The following is a 12,175-nucleotide window of genomic DNA, read 5'->3' as shown; positions in this document are numbered from 1 at the left end:
AGATAACTAATGTTTTGTTGTTAGGGAGATTAAGACGGACTGCTTTCTCGAAGCACATGATGTCGGCGCGAAGAAGACTCAACCAATCCATGCCGACTATGACGTCGAAACTTTTAATTTGGACCGGCATGAGATTGATTGGAAAAGAATGGCCGTCTAAAGTTAACGTACAGCCCATGTATAAGCAGTTAGTGTTTTCGGTTTTGCCATTGGCCATCTCTATAGTGAATGATTTTTCTAACTTGCTAGGTTTAGGTTTAAGTAAATGAATAAAGTTTTGACTCACGAAGCTTCTCTCCGCTCCACTATCGAATAATATGCATGCATATGAATTATGGAGAAGGAACGTACCAGCAACTATAGTTGGGTCAGCTACAGCTTCATCGTGGCCTATTGCCAAAACTCGTCCCACACCGCCGGTGCCTGCTGCCTTAGGGCAGTTCCTCTTGTAGTGGCCCACCTCGCCACAACCGTAGCAAGTCTGTCCTACACCCGCATTGGGAACTTGAGTGATCGGCTTCGCGGGGTCTTTGCAGAAACGGGCTATGTGTCCCTTCCTGTTGTAGTTGGCGCACTGCATTTCCCGACAAGGTCTGTGGTGGTGGTAATTGCATTTGGTGCACTTTGGGAGGTTACCTACATAAGGCTTTGTTGGGTAGGTATTTGTAGGAGTTGTAGTAGGTACAGTGGCAGCATTCACTAAAACCAGTTGTTTCTTTGCGGATTCTTGGGAAGACCCACCCTTCCCTTTATTCCACACTCTCTTCCTGTTATTGTTGTTGTTGTTGTTGTTGTTGTTGTTGTTGTTTCCTTTCTGTGGTTTTTGTGCAGAAGTGGTTGAGTTCTGATGACCTCCGTAGTCAATCAGAGATTGTGCCAATTCCTTAGCACTTTCAAAGGTGTCAGGTTTGGAAGCTAACACGCTTGATCGAATTTGGGGCGTTAGTCCCCAGATGTACCTTTCTATTTTCTTGCTCTCAGGAGCAATCATATCAGGACAAAGGATTGCCAGCTCGCAGAATCTGTTGGTATAAGTAGCGATGTCGGTACCAACCATTCCGAGAGTCCATAGCTCGTGTTCAAGCTTTTGAATCTCTCCCCGTGGGCAGTATTCTCTCATCATCATGGCTTTCAGGCTCTCCCAGCTTATGGAGTTTGCCACGATTTGGGTAAGTACTTTAACGTGGCCATTCCACCAAGTTAAAGCTTTATCAATAAGGGTGAAAGTTGCAAATTTGACTTTGCTGTGCTCGGGACAGCAGCAGATTTCAAAGACTGCCTCTGTCCTTTCAATCCACTGCCTCAGGGCCATCACACCACCAGTTCCATAAAACATCCGGGGCTTGGCATTAGTGAAGTCCTTATAGGTGCATTCTCGAGGTGGTCCATGACTCTCGCCATGGTTGGATGGGTGTGTGCCAGATCCCGAGCCATTAGTACTCGAGTTATTGATATGTGACATGGCAGCTGCCACCGCTGCGGTGATTGCTGCTTGGAACATAACAGCATCAAATTGAGGTGGTGGAGGTGGTGGTGGTACAGGTGCTTCCCCACCGTTGTTTCGCCTTGGATTCCTACGCGGAGGCATCCTTCAACTATAGGTTGAAAAGACAAGGATAAGAATTTCATAGAATAGAAAATATATGTGTCTCATGAACTAAATCGTTATAGTTTAACAACAGATGATAGTATGAGTATAGAAGAATGAAAGTTATTTGTAAGATTGAAGGTATGAAACAAGTATTTGGTTTCTCAAAGACCTTTCAAGGTTTGAACGAAATACTTAACGTAGTAATAATAGTGTCACTTATATTAATATAAAAGTTGTTACAACGATCATGAAAATTTGACCCCTATAAGGGTCTCCGATTACAAAGTTCGAGAAATTTAAAGACTTTTAGCCGATGTCCTAAGCTATAACAAAATTTGAGTCCTTGACAACCACTACTTGCGTCGTAGGTTGCGCTTGGAGCTTGACTCCGCATCTGATTGCTTCGACTCCATTAGACGCCTATCAAAAGCGGCTTGTTGTTCCCTCAGTTCAACGAGGGCCGCAATCATTTGCGCTTGAAATGCTTCGGTTTGGATTTGAGCATTGTCTTGTATCTTGTCCAGCCTATTGATGTCAGAAGTATGAACCTGCACTTCCACGTTGACATCCCAGAGTCGGCTAGCTTGAACTCCAGACTGGTAGGACTGATTGGCTAACTTACCCACCATTACCGGGAGTGCTCGATCAGCCGAACCTCCGCCGCGGACATCATAGAAATCCCGTCACATGCCGTAGGGAGCGCGTAGGTTTTGCTATTGGCTCCAATGGTGGAGGTGACTTCCCCAGACGGGAGTCGGTCCCTGAAAGTTCCTTACGAAGACGGGAGGTTGAATGGGTGGTGGATCGATAACTTCCGGCTCTGAGTCGGTACTGGAGTCATCACCCACTTCTATGGGTTCCTCGTCCTCTTCGAGATCATCTTCGATCCATCCTCCGTTGCCTTGGTTGGGAAAGTAGGGGTCGCCAGGGTGGTGAAATCCAGCCATTTGACTGTACGAGAAATAGGGTTATAAGAATGGAATAAAGTTGAAACATGCAAAACATGTAAGTTAAACTAGTTTAGATAGCAAATACTCCTATAGTATTTAAATTCTTGTGTTTGATTCTAGTAATGGTTTGGTAAGTTTTGACTTGTTGCTTACTACGATCATTCCTCGATATACATTGGTCCAATCTCGGGCAAATATAGCTGATCATGCTATATTTTGTCCAAAATCTGATTACATATATCGAGTCTCAATCGTAGTGTCAACTTGTCTAAATACTTGTATAGTTGGATAACACGAAAATAATTTGTCGTATACATGTAATTGTACTTAAATGAACTATCAATTTAAGTTGAACGCAACGCTGCTTAAGCGTAAAAAGAAAAATTGTTTTGTCAGAGAGTATTAGTCCCTTAAGCATTTATAGTTCGTATATCTTATGTGGTTCGATATACTTAGTTCACTATAAACATTGCTCTGATACCAATCTGTCACACCCCCAAACCTGAACGGCGGAAACGTTCGGGGGCGGATGACTTCATGTGGTAACGTAACAAATGAATACATAGTAAAGAAAGCAATACAACCATCATATATATAATTGAAAGTTTACATTTGTCAAAAGTTACATGTTCAAAACCAATTACAATATGATGTCAAAATACGAGATTAAACTGGCGCCGCAGCATCCCTTCATCAAAAGCAAAATGAATACCTGAAATTTACTGATTTCCTGGGACGTACAAGTAATTTTGAAAGAGTAGATCAGCATTTAAGCTGGTGGGTTTCATAAGTATTTAAATGACAACGTTTGTATGAAATGAAATGTTTTGTCTTTTTTTGTTTGTGCTTAGAAAATCCTATATTTTCTACTAGTATAAAAGTAGCCTTCACTCAAGACCAATGTTTGTTTCTAAAATGTATGTAAGTGTAAAATAATCAATGAGTTTGAAACCTTGTAAATCAATGCATTTTTAATACCCCTTGTGAGTTTTATAACCATACTATTGACTCGGAATGCCTATACACAACGTTCTTCAGGCGTTGGGATGTTATGACGTTTGTCACCCCAAACGGTGGACTGCATCTAACAGTCAGGGCGCGGGTTGTCAAGCCCGTATAGATCTATACACAAACACCATGCTCCCCCTCCAAGGGGATTCTGGTATATAATACAGGACTTGAAATGTATACTCGAACGTACATGAAGTTAGTGTCTCACAAAACCGTGGTATAAAAACAGATCTACTTGTTAAAATGTTACGTTTGTTCTGGTATACGAAAGTGACTTCTTGAAATTCATGTTTCTAGTACATAAGAGTTAGAAATTTGTTCGTAAAACTATACCTATTACAGTTTTCTAAAAGTGTCTCTCGTTTATTTAGAAATACCTAGAAAAGGAATCATTTGTTATGAAAGCATAGATTTTTGGTGTAGAGTCTATGATAGACAAGGATACATATAATCTAAGAAAAGTTTAGTTTATACATGCATTACGACAATTTATATTTCAAAAGATAGAATGCTATTTTAACATATGTTATATATATGAAAGTTCCCTATAAAGTTTGTAAATCGCATGTGATTTGGATATATAAAAGCATATAAAATAGTTCTTTATGTAACACACGATAATACTCGTGTGTTTTTACTTGTAATCCCCCCTTGAAAGCATATAAAAGAATTTATAGAACATTTAAAGGTAAATTAAGGGATATGAACTCACTTGAAAGTTTGAAGATAGCGAGATGGAAAACCGGGCAGAGTTTCGTCTCGAGAAACGGATTTCTCTCGGGAGTCTCGGGAGTAAAATCGACCCTCGGGACTCGAGCAAAAAGACCAGAGCTTCGGGTTTGAACGGGCATGGAAAACGAGGCAATATCGTGAGAGAAAGGAGAGAAATGTGCATTTTTCTCGGAAGCCTTCGCATGCTATTTATAGGGGGGTCTGAGAAGCCTCGTACGCGGGGTGTACGCTCGTACGCAGCGCGTACGCGTACGTCACGCATGACCGAAGCCTCGACTGCCTCGGCTTCGGATGGGACGGATCAGTCTGGCGGGTCGGATGGGATGGCAGGTCGGACGGGTCGGTCGGGCGGGCGGGTCGGACGGGTCGGTAGCCTCGCATAAGGCGACGTGGACGATCCGAGGCCAAGTCCCTTGGGTACGCAGGGCGTATAGGGGTACACAGCGCGTACCTTGGATGACGACGCTGACTCCTCTTCGGATAAGGCTTGATTTTTGAATTAAATAAATATATAATTGATTTAATAAACTGCAAAAAATCATATCTTCTTCATACGAACTCCGTTTTCAATGGTCTTTATCTCCACGCATAGGTGAGACTACGCTCTACAACTTTCGTTTAGACTCCGTTGGCAAATTCCGAAATTATTTTTATTATTTATTTTATAACTCATCGTGTTTAAGGAATTTCTTCAAAAATTCATAACTTCTTTATCTGACGTCGGTTTTTGCCAGACTTTTTACCGCTAAAATACCAATGTCGAGACCTTCGATTCTCGTTTAGGTCATTCCGGCCAAAAGTCGCTCGATCTCCGATTCGAGTTTTTAGCTGTTTGTTGCTAAGCTGAACTTGAAAAAAAAAAACATAACTTCAATATACGAAGTCGGATTTGGGCGTTCTTTTTACGTACGATAATGGTTTAACGACATTTAAACATAGAAGGAATTTAAATAGAATTATTTGGACATTTTATTATGAAAGTTAATTTTATTAACTCAAAAGTGTTTACAATACTTGACCTTTTAGGTCATTACAAAGAGTTGAAATATCGGGTTGTCACATCATCCCCCCGTTAGAGAGAATTTCGTCCCAAAATTTAAAGTAGTAAAGATACTAGTGAACATGAAAAAGATGAGGGTACTTTTGTTTCATCTGATCTTCGCGTTCCCATGTGAATTCAGGTCCCCGCTTGGCGTTCCAGCGAACCTTCACGATGGGTATGCGACTTTGTTTTGTTTGTTTGACTTCTCGGTCCATGATTTCTACTGGTTCTTCCACAAAGTTGAGGCTCTCGTTGATCTCGATCTCGTCGAGTGGAATAACAAGAGTCTCGTCGGACAGACACTTTTTCAAGTTTGAGACGTGGAAGGTTGGACGGATTTTACTAAGTTCGCGCGGTAGGTTAAGCTTGTAAGCCACAGGGCCGATTCTGGCAAGAATCTCGAAAGGCCCTATGTATCTTGGATTTAGTTTCCCATGCTTTCCAAAGCATATTAAATCCTTCCATGGTGAGACCTTTAATAAGACGTGGTCTCCTACCTGGAATTCCAAAGGTTTCCTCCTTTGGTCAGCGTAGCTTTTCTATCGGTCTCTAGAGGCTTTCAATCGTTCACGAATCTGAACGATCTTCTCTGTCGTTTCTCGTATGATTTCCGGACTGGTGAGAGTGCTTTCAGGAACTCTTCCTCTAGCTAATTGGGTATCGCCAACTTCAGTCCAGCACAGAGGGGATCTGCACCTTCGACCATAGAGGGCTTCAAACGGAGCAGCCTTTATGCTTGTATGATAACTATTGTTGTATGAAAATTCGACAAGGGGTAAATGGATATCCCATGCCTTTCCAAAGTCAATCACACAGGCTCTCAGCATATCTTCTAGATTTTGTATTGTTCTCTCACTTTATCCGTTTGTTTGTGGGTGGTAGGCTGTACTCATGTCTAGCCTAGTTCCCAGGGAACTTTGTAGTGACTGCCAGAATCTTGAAGTGAATCTACTATCTCGATCGGAGATAATGGATATCGGAACACCATGCAGTCGCATTACTTCCCTTAAGTAAATTCTTGTAAGCTTCTCCATTTTGTCAGTCTCCTTGATGGGTAGGAAATGTGCGGATTTGGTCAATCTGTCGACAATGACCCATATGGTATCGAGTCCACTTGTCGTCTTGGGTAACTTGGTTATGAAGTCCATAGTAATACGCTCCCATTTCCATTCTGGTATCTCTGGTTGTTGTAGTAATCCTGACGGTTTCTGATACTCGACCTTAACCGTAGCGCAAGTAAGACATTTACTCACGAAGGTAGCAATTTCTGCTTTCATGTTAGGCCACGACTATAGTTTCTTAAGATCCAGATACATTTTATCTGATCCCGGGTGAACGGAATATCTTGAGTTGTGAGCTTCGGTCATGACTACGTTTCTGAAACCACCATGTTTCGGGGTCCAGATTCGGTCCATGAGATAGTAGGCTCCGCCACCCTTGACTTCTAGATTCTTTTCCATTCCTCTCAGGGATTCACCCGCCACATTTTCAGAAAGCTTCCATTTGTGCCTCCTTAATTTGTGTGGATAAGTGGGAATGGATGGTCATAGTCAGAGATTTGACCCTCCGACCAGTGTATTCCTTTCGACTGAGGGCGTCAGCTACCACGTTGGCTTTGCCAGGATGATAACGAATTTCGCACTCGTAGTCATTTAGTAACTCGACCCATCGTCGTTGTCGCATGTTGAGTTCGTTCTGATCGAAAATGTGTTGAAGGCTCTTGTGATCGGTGAAAATAGTACTCTTTGTTCCGTATAAGTAGTGTCTCCAGATCTTCAGGGCAAATACCACTACTCCTAACTCGAGAACGTGTGTCGTATAGTTCACTTCGTGTGTCTTAAGCTGTCGGGAGGCATAAGCGATAACCTTCCCTCTCTGCATAAGAACACAACCAAGTCCTTGATTTGACGCATCGCAATACACTACGAAGTCTTCTATCCCTTCGGGGAGGGATAGTATCGGTGCGGTGCACAAGGCCTGCTTTAGTGTCTGGAATGCCTTCTCTTGTTTTGCTTCCCAGTCAAAGGCCACGCCATTCTGGGTTAATGTACTAAGAGGTTTCGCAATGCTAGAGAAGTTCTTTATGAATCTGCGATAGTAGCCAGCGAGACCTAGAAATTGACGAATTTCTGTAGGTGTCTTTGGTGCCGACCAGTTCTCAATGGCCTTAATTTTGGAGGGGTCCACGTGTATACCTTTCTCGCTAACAACGTGGCCTAAAAATTCGACTCTTCGAATCCAAAATTCGCATTTAGAGAACTTCGCATAGAGTTTCTCCGTTCGCAGTGTTTCTAGGACTTTTTGTAGGTGCTGACTATGCTCTTCCTCACTTCGGGAGTAGACAAGTATATCATCGATAAAGACGATGACGAACTGATCCAAGTAAGGACGTCATACCCTATTCATTAGGTCCATAAATACTGCTGGTGCATTGGTTAATCCGAACGGCATCACTACAAATTCGTAGTGTCCATAACAAGTTCGGAAAGCTGTCTTTGGAATATCCCCCTCCAGAACTCGTAATTGGTAATATCCGGATCGTAGATCTATCTTTGAGAAGTAGTTCGCTCCTAGAAGTTGATTGAATAGGTCGTCAATACGGGGTAGAGGATAACGGTTCTTGACAGTAAGTTTGTTCAGCTCTCTGTAGTCGATGCACAAACGGAACGATCCGTCTTTCTTCTTTACAAACAAGATCGGTGCTCCCCAAGGTGAGAAACTCGGTCTTATGAATGCTTTTTGAAGGAGTTCATTAAGTTGACTGGAAAGTTCCTGCATCTCTGCTGGTGCGAGACGATAAGGTGACTTCGCTACTGGGGTAGCTCCTGGAACTAAGTCGATTCTGAACTCGACTTGGCGTTGCGGTGGTAATCCTGGTAGTTCTTCTGGAAATATATCGGGAAAGTCGCGTACTACCAAGATGCTCTTGATGTCCTTCAGTTCTTGACTTGTATCAACGATGTGCGCTAGGAATGCTCGACAATCTTTCCGCAAGCATTTTCGAGCTTGGATGCACGAAATGATGCGAAGGTTTGTACTTGATTTGTCGCCATAGATAACTAATGTTTTGTTGTTAGGGAGATTAAGACGGACTGCTTTCTCGAAGCACATGATGTCGGCGCGAAGAAGACTCAACCAATCCATGCCGACTATGACGTCGAAACTTTTAATTTGGACCGGCATGAGATTGATTGGAAAAGAATGGCCGTCTAAAGTTAACGTACAGCCCATGTATATGCAGTTAGTGTTTTCGGTTTTGCCATTGGCCATCTCGACAGTGAATGATTTTTCTAACTTGCTAGGTTTAGGTTTAAGTAAATGAATAAAGTTTTGACTCACGAAGCTTCTCTCCGCTCCACTATCGAATAATATGCATGCATATGAATTATCGAGAAGGAAGGTACCAGCAACTATAGTTGGGTCAGCTACAGCTTCGTCGTGGCCTATTGCCAAAACTCGTCCTACACCGCTGGTGCCTGCTGCCTTAGGGAAGTTCCTCTTGTAGTGGCCCACCTCGCCACGACCGTAGCAAGTCTGTCCTACACCCGCACTGGGAACTTGAGTGATCGGCTTCGCGGGGTCTTTGCAAAAACGGGTTGTGTGTCCCTTCCTGTTGCAGTTGGCGCACTGCATTTCCCGACAAGGTCTGTGGTGGTGGTAATTGCATTTGGTGCGCTTTAGGAGGTTACCTACATAAGGCTTTGTTGGGTAGGTATTTGTAGTGGCTGTAGTAGGTACAGTGGCAGCATTCACTGAAACCAGTTGTTTCTTTGCAGATTCTTGGGAAGACCCACCCTTCCCCTTATTCCACACTCTCTTCCTGCTATTGTTGTTGTTGTTGTTGTTGTTGTTATTGTAGTTGTTGTTGTTGTTGCTTCCTTTCTGTGGTTCTGGTGCAGAAGTGGTTGAGTTCTGATGACCTCCGTAGTCAATCAGAGATTGTGCCAGTTCCTTAGCACTTTCAAAGGTGTCAGGTTTGGAAGCTAACACGCTTGATCGAATTTGGGGCGTTAGTCCCCAAATGTACCTTTCTATTTTCTTGCTCTCTGGAGCAATCATATCAGGACAAAGGATTGCCAGCTCGCAGAATCTGTTGGTATAAGTAGCGATGTCGGTACCAACCATTCCGAGAGTCCATAGCTCGTGTTCAAGCTTTTGAATCTCTCCCCGTGGGCAGTATTCTCTCATCATCATGGCTTTCAGGCTCTCCCAGCTTATGGAGTTTGCCACGATTTGGGTAAGTACTTTAACGTGGCCATTCCACCAAGTTAAAGCTTTATCAATAAGGGTGAAAGTTGCAAATTTGACTTTGCTGTGCTCGGGACAGCAGCAGATTTCAAAGACTGCCTCTGTCCTTTCAATCCACTGCCTCAGGGCCATCACACCACCAGTTCCATAAAACATCCGGGGCTTGGCATTAGTGAAGTCCTTATAGGTGCATTCTCGAGGTGGTCCATGACTCTCGCCATGGTTGGATGGGTGTGTGCCAGATCCCGAGCCATTAGTACTCGAGTTATTGATATGTGACATGGCAGCTGCCACCGCTGCGGTGATTGCTGCTTGGAACATAACAGCATCAAATTGAGGTGGTGGAGGTGGTGGTGGTACAGGTGCTTCCCCACCGTTGTTTCGCCTTGGATTCCTACGCGGAGGCATCCTTCAACTATAGGTTGAAAAGACAAGGATAAGAATTTCATAGAATAGAAAATATATGTGTCTCATGAACTAAATCGTTATAGTTTAACAACAGATGATAGTATGAGTATAGAAGAATGAAAGTTATTTGTAAGATTGAAGGTATGAAACAAGTATTTGGTTTCTCAAAGACCTTTCAAGGTTTGAACGAAATACTTAACGTAGTAATAATAGTGTCACTTATATTAATATAAAAGTTGTTACAACGATCATGAAAATTTGACCCCTATAAGGGTCTCCGATTACAAAGTTCGAGAAATTTAAAGACTTTTAGCCGATGTCCTAAGCTATAACAAAATTTGAGTCCTTGACAACCACTACTTGCGTCGTAGGTTGCGCTTGGAGCTTGACTCCGCATCTGATTGCTTCGACTCCATTAGACGCCTATCAAAAGCGGCTTGTTGTTCCCTCAGTTCAACGAGGGCCGCAATCATTTGCGCTTGAAATGCTTCGGTTTGGATTTGAGCATTGTCTTGTATCTTGTCCAGCCTATTGATGTCGGAAGTATGAACCTGCACTTCCACGTTGACATCCCAGAGTCGGCTAGCTTGAACTCCAGACTGGTAGGACTGATTGGCTAACTTACCCACCATTACCGGGAGTGCTCGATCAGCCGAACCTCCGCCGCGGACATCATAGAAATCCCGTCACATGCCGTAGGGAGCGCGTAGGTTTTGCTATTGGCTCCAATGGTGGAGGTGACTTCCCCAGACGGGAGTCGGTCCCTGAAAGTTCCTTACGAAGACGGGAGGTTGAATGGGTGGTGGATCGATAACTTCCGGCTCTGAGTCGGTACTGGAGTCATCACCCACTTCTATGGGTTCCTCGTCCTCTTCGAGATCATCTTCGATCCATCCTCCGTTGCCTTGGTTGGGAAAGTAGGGGTCGCCAGGGTGGTGAAATCCAGCCATTTGACTGTACGAGAAATAGGGTTATAAGAATGGAATAAAGTTGAAACATGCAAAACATGTAAGTTAAACTAGTTTAGATAGCAAATACTCCTATAGTATTTAAATTCTTGTGTTTGATTCTAGTAATGGTTTGGTAAGTTTTGACTTGTTGCTTACTACGATCATTCCTCGATATACATTGGTCCAATCTCGGGCAAATATAGTTGATCACGCTATATTTTGTCCAAAATCTGATTACATATATCGAGTCTCAATCGTAGTGTCAACTTGTCTAAATACTTGTATAGTTGGATAACACGAAAATAATTTGTCGTATACATGTAATTGTACTTAAATGAACTATCAATTTAAGTTGAACGCAACGCTGCTTAAGCGTAAAAAGAAAAATTGTTTTGTCAGAGAGTATTAGTCCCTTAAGCATTTATAGTTCGTATATCTTATGTGGTTCGATATACTTAGTTCACTATAAACATTGCTCTGATACCAATCTGTCACACCCCCAAACCTGAACGGCGGAAACGTTCGGGGGCGGATGACTTCATGTGGTAACGTAACAAATGAATACATAGTAAAGAAAGCAATACAACCATCATATATATAATTGAAAGTTTACATTTGTCAAAAGTTACATGTTCAAAACCAATTACAATATGATGTCAAAATACGAGATTAAACTGGCGCCGCAGCATCCCTTCATCAAAAGCAAAATGAATACCTGAAATTTACTGATTTCCTGGGACGTACAAGTAATTTTGAAAGAGTAGATCAGCATTTAAGCTGGTGGGTTTCATAAGTATTTAAATGACAACGTTTGTATGAAATGAAATGTTTTCTCTTTTTTTGTTTGTGCTTAGAAAATCCTATATTTTCTACTAGTATAAAAGTAGCCTTCACTCAAGACCAATGTTTGTTTCTAAAATGTATGTAAGTGTAAAATAACCAATGAGTTTGAAACCTTGTAAATCAATGCATTTTTAATACCCCTTGTGAGTTTTATAACCATACTATTGACTCGGAATGCCTATACACAACGTTCTTCAGGCGTTGGGATGTTATGACGTTTGTCACCCCAAACGGTGGACTGCATCTAACAGTCAGGGAGCGGGTTGTCAAGCCCGTATAGATCTATACACAAACACCATGCTCCCCCTCCAAGGGGATTCTGGTATATAATACAGGACTTGAAATGTATACTCGAACGTACATGAAGTTAGTGTCTCACAAAACCGTGGTATAAAAACAG

Source organism: Lactuca sativa, chromosome 4, assembly GCF_002870075.4.
Source record: "Lactuca sativa cultivar Salinas chromosome 4, Lsat_Salinas_v11, whole genome shotgun sequence".
Classification (NCBI taxonomy): domain Eukaryota; kingdom Viridiplantae; phylum Streptophyta; class Magnoliopsida; order Asterales; family Asteraceae; genus Lactuca; species Lactuca sativa.
This window is presented reverse-complemented; position numbering follows the sequence as displayed.